Below are 7,416 nucleotides of genomic sequence, written 5' to 3'. Positions count from 1 at the left end.
GATTGAAAGATTGGGGTGACTTTACTAATGATGATTTGGATAAGAGAGCATCTGTGGTGGTTTGAGTCATGTGTCCCCCATAAACATAGGTGTTCTAAATGCTAGGTCTCCAGCTGATGGAGATTGGGGAATTAACACTTCCTAGAGGCAGTATATTGTTGGGAGCTGGATTATGGTGTTGTAGCCAGATTTCCCCTTGCCAGTGTTTGGCACACTCTCCTGTTGCTTTTGACCACCTTATTTTGGCCACAGGGTGATGTCCATTTTCTGCTCATTACTCCTGCCATCATGGAGCTTCCCTTGAGTCTGTAAGCTACAATAAACCTTTTTTTTTTTTTTTTTTTTTTTTTTCGCTCAAGCTGTTCTTGGTCAGATGATTTCTGCCAGAAATGTGAACCTGACTGTAATAGTAAGGTTGGTACCAAGAGGGGCATTGCTGCTAGACACCTGAATGCGTGGCTTTGGCCTTTTGGAACTGATTTTAAGAAGAATGTGGAAGGATTTGAAAATTTGGCCTAAGAGATACCTTGCAGTACTTTAAGTACAGCTTGATGGACTATTCTGGTCAGAGTTTCAAGACCTGAATGCAATAAGAACTATGGACTGTGAGGTTTGGGGTGTGAGGGTGAGAAAAAGCTTTGCTGGGACTGGGCTAGAGACAGTTTGTATGAGAGGCTTGCTGTTATGCCTATCCTGAGAATTTGTGTAGGGTTACTTTGTGTGGAAATGGACTAGTGGTAGCAGAAGGATATAGCACAGAAATGAAATATTTGGGCTGAAACTTCTGCCTGATCAGCTGCAATTAATATGACATCACAATCTTTAAGATGGAGCCAGCTAACCTGAACTAGGGCAACAGGAAGAATGTGCACTCTTTTGAAGGGGCCTGATTGCTCAAGGAGTGTCCTGTTCTTCAAAGACTGCTTTTTCCCCCCCCTGGATTAGCAAACTGGCATACTACCTGGTATTATGTAGTATATGAAATGCAGGAAAGAGAGGGACATTGAGTTTGCAACACAATCTTGTGTTTTGGAAATGGCCATGGGTAGTGTGAGGCAGGTTTGCTGGATGCCTGCATGGAGACTCAAGCTATGAGGATGAACTGTGGGTTGCAGTGCAGACACAGTAGAGATGTAGGGACCACGAGATGGCTGCTAAGGAAAGCTGCAAGCCCCCAATGAAGTTTTCCAGAACTGTGAGTAGCCTAGGTGGAGGGTCAGAATTGGAATTACAGAGACTTGTCAGTAGTTAGAATTATCAGAATTGGAGACTTGTCTTTGACTAGAAACATTGGACTTGAAGCCACAGACTTTGGTGTTTACTCTGTTTAAATCTGGTATTGGTTGAATATTTCTTTTTTATGCTCAATGCCATCTTTTGCAGTGTGAGTGTTTATTCTGCACCATTTTGGATTTTGGGAGGATATTTTGATATCATGGCTCAGTTAAAAGTCTTTGGACCATGGGAATGTTTGACCATCATTAGGATTGATATGAACTAGGGGGACTTTTAAAGGGACTGAATGCATCATATTTTACATCATGGATGGTTATCGGTTAATGGGGGCCAGGGACAGAATGTAGTGATTTGATTCAGGTGTGCCCCATAAACTTAGGTGCTCTGAATTTTGACCAGGGAGTGATGTCCACCCTCTGCTTATGCCATCATTTTCCCCTGCCATGGTGGATCTTGCCCTCAAGTCTATAAGCAAAAATAAACCCGTTTTTGCCACAAGCAGCTCTTGTCTGGTGATTTCTGCCAGCAAAATGAACCTGACTACAACAGTAATCCATTTTGTTTCATCCAATCCTGGCAAGCACAAGGTGTGCAAAGTATTACCGACACCCCCCACATCCACACCCCCACAAAATGCACAAATAGGATTCCAAACTTCTCCTGGTACAATTAGTGAACCAGAACATTTGTAGAAAGTAGAAGTAATAGCCTAATAATAATAATAACAACAATAATAATAGTAATAATAATGGTAATGATGTAATAATAATAATAAACTTTATATGAATGGAAAGTGAGGTTGCCTTGGGCTAAAGAGATGGTGAGAGTAGTGATGGTTCCATGTTCATCAAGCAAGTCTGTCAGTCATGCAGCACATAGGAAAATGTGCTTCCAACACAAATGAAACGGATGGATGCATTTAACAAGCACTAATCAACTAGCTCAGGTGAAAACTTCAGTTAGCTTGTGCTGATGTGTATACACTGACAAAGGTTAATTTCTGGGGCAGTTCAAGCATTAGGGAATTTCTTGGCTAATAATGTGACTGATTTGTGTGTTCTTCACATTTCAAATAACACCATAGCCTCAAAATAGTTTTAAAAGATTAGAAAAGTATTTGTTTTCCAATTATTAAATATAGAAACAAGAAACAAAACACACTGAGTTGTTTGGAATCACTTAATTCACATAACACTTCTCACTTATTTCAACAAAAATATATTTTTGGAAATATATTTTCAGGTATGAAAACTTGTGTATTGTTTATTATAAAATTTGTTCTTTATTTTTGGTATAATTTATATTTTCATATACACTTCATATTTACATTATTTAGAGAAAATTTCCATAAACATCGGTCAATGTGGAATTTAAACTTAACAAACTGAAGAAATTACATATTCATATAGTCATGTGAAATGCAAAATAAAATTTAGACATAATTGTCATTAAATAAAAGGTAAAAATGTATTTTTATTTATGTAATTTATTTAGCTTATATAACCTCCAGCTTTCCTACTAACCTTCATCTTTACATTTTAAGACAAATTATCTAGTAATCAAATTAGAATTTTCTTCAATTTGTTGATATTTTTTAACTATCATGGAAATAATCCTTTTGCTATTTTTCTAGTAGGGAGTGGGAGAAGATGGGAGAATTTTTTAAAGTTGAAGCAAAATATCTGAGAAATGAATGAAATTAATTTTTACTTGGTACATCAAGGTGACAGGTTCTTCTCTTGAATATGGCAACAATATCTATACATTACACACTGACAGCTTTTCTTTATGATCAAATACATGTGTTCTCAATTTAAACAGATTCTTAAGACTGAGTTTTTACATGACTATTACATAACAGGTGCTTTTAAACATTTAAACAAATAACTTGTTCATTTTTATTCTAGCTGGTTGAGTTTTATAGACTAAAAACATAAGAAAAAATAATGTCAATGCTTTATTAGTAGTGTTTAAGAAAAAAGGAAATCAAACAAATTGATCTTGTTGTACTGTGCAAAATCACTACTTAACAACTCAAAAATTAGGTACTTGAGGCCAATGGTTCTCAGCCTTCCTAGACTCAGTTAAAATGTTACTAAAATTTATCCTATATCATAATAGGAAGTGAAAATTTTTAACTAATAGGACTGCTCATGATATATAAGTTTATGAACATAATAATCCATGAAAAACAGAAATTATTAATATGTAATATTCAGGCATGACTATATCAAAAGATTTCATGAAGTTGACAAATACTGGCACCTACTTCAAAGAAATTTGTGTTTAGGAGAAACAAAATCTAATACCATTCAAACATAAAAGAAAATGAAAGATTTGAGTACTAAAGCAGAAACTCATATTAGAATAAGCAAAAAAAAACAGAGTATACTCAAATATAAATAAGATAAAATATGAATACTATTAATTAAAATAGGTAGAACATACCAAGACAGATTACACAGTGTTACTATGAAGACATGGCAACATGTATATTTAATGGTAAAGGCCCAATTCATCCAGTTAGTCTTATACTTTGGAAATTATAACTGCCCATATGTGGTACAAGATCCTTAAGACAAGACAGTTTCTAAAACTGTGGATAGACATGAAAGAAAGTTCAAACTGAAGAACAGGAATTATTCTATTTAAATAATTGATTACCATCTGTGACAAAAGTCATTGTAAATCTACATATTAAATTGTAAGATTTTTTTCATATTTTGATTTGAAAGTTTTATGTGTTTAAAACTTTAAAAGTCTCCCAGACAGTTTTCTTTTTTGAATTCAGAAAGAAAAGCTGCAGATTGAGGTGAATGAGTACACTGAATTAACATCATTCCCTCTTGGAAGGACTTCCCTACTCTTTGCATGAGCCATGGAGTGACCCAGGTGTCTACCAGTTGTAGTGATAAAAATCTAGCTGTTATGCTTCTAGACAGTTGGGAAATATGATTGCAAATAGAAACAGCAATTAAAAAATATGTAAGACTGTTAGCCTAACAAACAAAACTGGCAGAGAAAAGATCATTTTCTGCTACTGGACATAAAAGTATAATTGATTGCTTCATGTTTTACTTGTCAGTATTCATTTACAGCTATTTACCAGAAAAAGAGTATACAAGTAACAACAAAAACTCAACAAAAAGTTGTCAATAATTTCACTTTACAGAAAGGAATAGGTATATCTTCTCTCACTTGTTTTTAATATTTAAGACTTTTAGAAATTTCAAAACTAGTTTTGTAACTAAAAGTTACATTCTTTTGGTGATATATATATATATATATATATATATATATGTATATAATTGCAAAATTTTTCTATAATTTTTGACAAAACCTAATTAAAAATTAGCTTTTGATATTTTCCCGTTATGAAAATAATAAATATAATCAAAATAGAACTTTTATGTTAATATTTTATGATTTAATTTTATTGTTTTTGTTCAAAAGCAAAAAAAAAAATGTTAATATTGGGTTCCATTTCAAATTAGCCAGTTTGGATACTAGATAAGCTGCAGCTGGAGGCCAAGAAGTCCTTATCGTCACTCACAAACATGCTTCCCAGCAGGTGCCAGGGAGAGCCTCGAAAATTTCTTGAAAGGCTTTCTCCACACTCACATCAGCCTTGTAAAATCAGAGCATGATGGAATGAAGAAGAGGACGGGAGAGCAGCTGCTCTCCACAGAAAACTTCCAGGCAGCATTCTACAACTTCGTCTCCCCCGTGCGCCACCACTTGGAAGACCAAAGATTACAGGAAGCCAAAGGCTACCCTTGCCCACCGTGCCCCACACGCATGCACACAGAGCACTGACACCAGCTAATCAGGACATCTATCAAACCTAGCTACCTGAAATAAGCTGAGAGTGCACCAAGGAGGGGACTTGTTCACAACTCAGCATAGGTGAGATAGAAGCCCTCTCCAAAAGGTATTTAGGCTGATTTCCACTGGGACAACATACACCTCAACTATGGTTTAAACCAGAAGTGTTAATCATGCCCCCTGTCTTTTACAATGTTATAACTAACCTACAACCTATCTCACCATACAATGCCTCTACTTGCGAGTGACCAAAATCCTATTATGCCCCACACCAGCTTTGCTTATTTATCCACCAACAGTTATTGACATGAACAAAAGCAATGTTGTTCATTAGCTGCTATGACATTGACATAGCAGCCAGATCCAAAAACTTTGTTCCCTCCTGCTGCTAATGTTCCATTATGGGAGTAATATATAAGACCATACCAGGAACCTTGATCTCCTAGACTGAGGATATAACTTCTGAACTACACAACTAAGAATATAGATGATAAAATTAATTGGAAAATTCAATCAATGAAATTAGCCAGGATGTGAAAATCCCAACACAGTAAAATAAGAAGCATAATAAGTCAAGTCCATATAACTTCTCCAAAAGTATGAATTCTACAGTAATTTCTTCCAAAAGGAACACATTTGATAAAATGCCAGAAAGACAGTTCTAAAGAATGGCCATAAGTATGTTCAAAGAAATCAAAGGAATCAAAGAAGAAGGAAAAACAAAACTCAAGAAGAACTCTCAAGAGAACACCAAAATCACCTCAATGAAATAAAGAAGTCAATACAATATAGGAGTGAGAAGATAGAATTACCAAATAATAACCAATCTGAAAAACTAGAAATGAATAACAAATCAAGCCAAATAAGGCCTCCATAGAAAGCTTCACCAATAGAATAAACTGAAGAGGAGACAGGTTATCTGAGCTTGAAGACAAAATAGAGAAATTGAAACATTCCAACAAGGAGAAAAGGAAATAAATACGAAGTTATTAATGGGAACTTTAAGACAAGGCACTATTAAGAGGTCAAATCTGCTCCACCCCCCCCACTCCCCCCCCCCCCCGCCCACCTCTCCTCAGCCTTTTTGTCTCCCCCTCCCTCCCGCTCTGGGGGAAAAGAGAAGCCACCGCTAAAGGGGTGGCTTTCAACAAGCTACACAGGCATCTCCGGGAGGGGAACCAGAAGCCAGGCCCGTTGGAGACCCTGGAGCACAGCCGGCGGGTCCCAGGTTACAAAATGTTCTCCTGTGCTTGAGACCTGCAGACTACATGTCCTTCAAAAACTAACCAATGGTTTTCCATCTCCTGGAGCTACATTAGAAGCATAAATATGGTGCCAAAACTCCTTACCATTCTCTGACTGTGGTTGCATTGGACATACTTCTTTACCGGAGAGAGGTACACGCTGTGGTTACTAATTTACAAAGACTTGTGTAGGATCACGGACCATTCTAATAGGGAAAAGGATGAAAGGCAAGGGACAACCAAAACCATGGCACAAAGGAGTGCACACTGTTCGAGCCCTGCTGGTGCCTCAGCATCTTCTGGGGTTCTCATGGTGGAACCCAACTTCAGGGTTGGCAAGAAGATAGGATGTGGGAACTTTGGAGAGCTCAGATTAGGTAAAAATTCTACACCAATAAATATGTAGCAATCAAACTGGAACCAATAAAATCTTGGGCTCCACAGCTGCATTTAGAGTACAGGTTTTATAAACAGCTCGGCAGCACAGCTTTCTCGAATGGAATATGTACACTCAAAAGAACCTTATCTACCGAGATGTCAAACCAGAGAACTTCTTGATTGGACGACAAAGCAATAAGAAAGAGCATGTTATACACGTTATAGACTTTGGACTGGCTAAGGAATACTTTGATCCTGAAACCAAAAAAACGCATACCTTATAGGGAGCACAAAAGCTTAACTGGAACTGCAAGATACATGTCCATCAACACACATCTTGGTAAAGAGCAAAGCTGGCGAGATAATTTGGAAGCCCTTGGCCATATGTTCATGCATTTCCTCCAAGACAGCCTACCCGGGCAAGGACTAAAGACTGATACATTAAAAGAGCGATATCAAAAAATTGGTGATACCATAAGAAACATGCCCATTGAAGCTCTCTGTGAAAACTTTCCAGGTGATTAGCTCAACCAATGGTGAGCTCAGCGTTGATGACCCTACCGGAGCCCACTCCAGTGCGCCAATTATAGCTCATGCCGAGGTGGAGGTAGTGGAGGAAGCTAAGTGCTGCTGCTTCTTTAAGAGGAAAAGGAAGAAGACTGCTCAGCATCACAAGTGACCAGTGCCTCCCAGGAGTCCTCAGGCCCTGGGGACTCTGGCTCCAATTGCACCT

The 7,416-nt window shown here is 37.4% G+C and overlaps 1 pseudogene; it reads left to right on the top strand.

The window, feature by feature from the left end:
• The first annotated feature begins 4,887 nt into the window (after positions 1–4,887).
• On the top strand, positions 4,888–7,208 carry LOC123460264 (annotated as a pseudogene).
• Positions 7,209–7,416: the final 208 nt, after the last annotated feature.

The sequence above is a fragment of the Jaculus jaculus genome, chromosome 4 (genome assembly GCF_020740685.1).
Source record: "Jaculus jaculus isolate mJacJac1 chromosome 4, mJacJac1.mat.Y.cur, whole genome shotgun sequence".
NCBI classification, from domain to species: domain Eukaryota; kingdom Metazoa; phylum Chordata; class Mammalia; order Rodentia; family Dipodidae; genus Jaculus; species Jaculus jaculus.
Note: the sequence above shows the minus strand (reverse complement) of the source record. Positions and strands in the feature narration are given on the sequence as shown.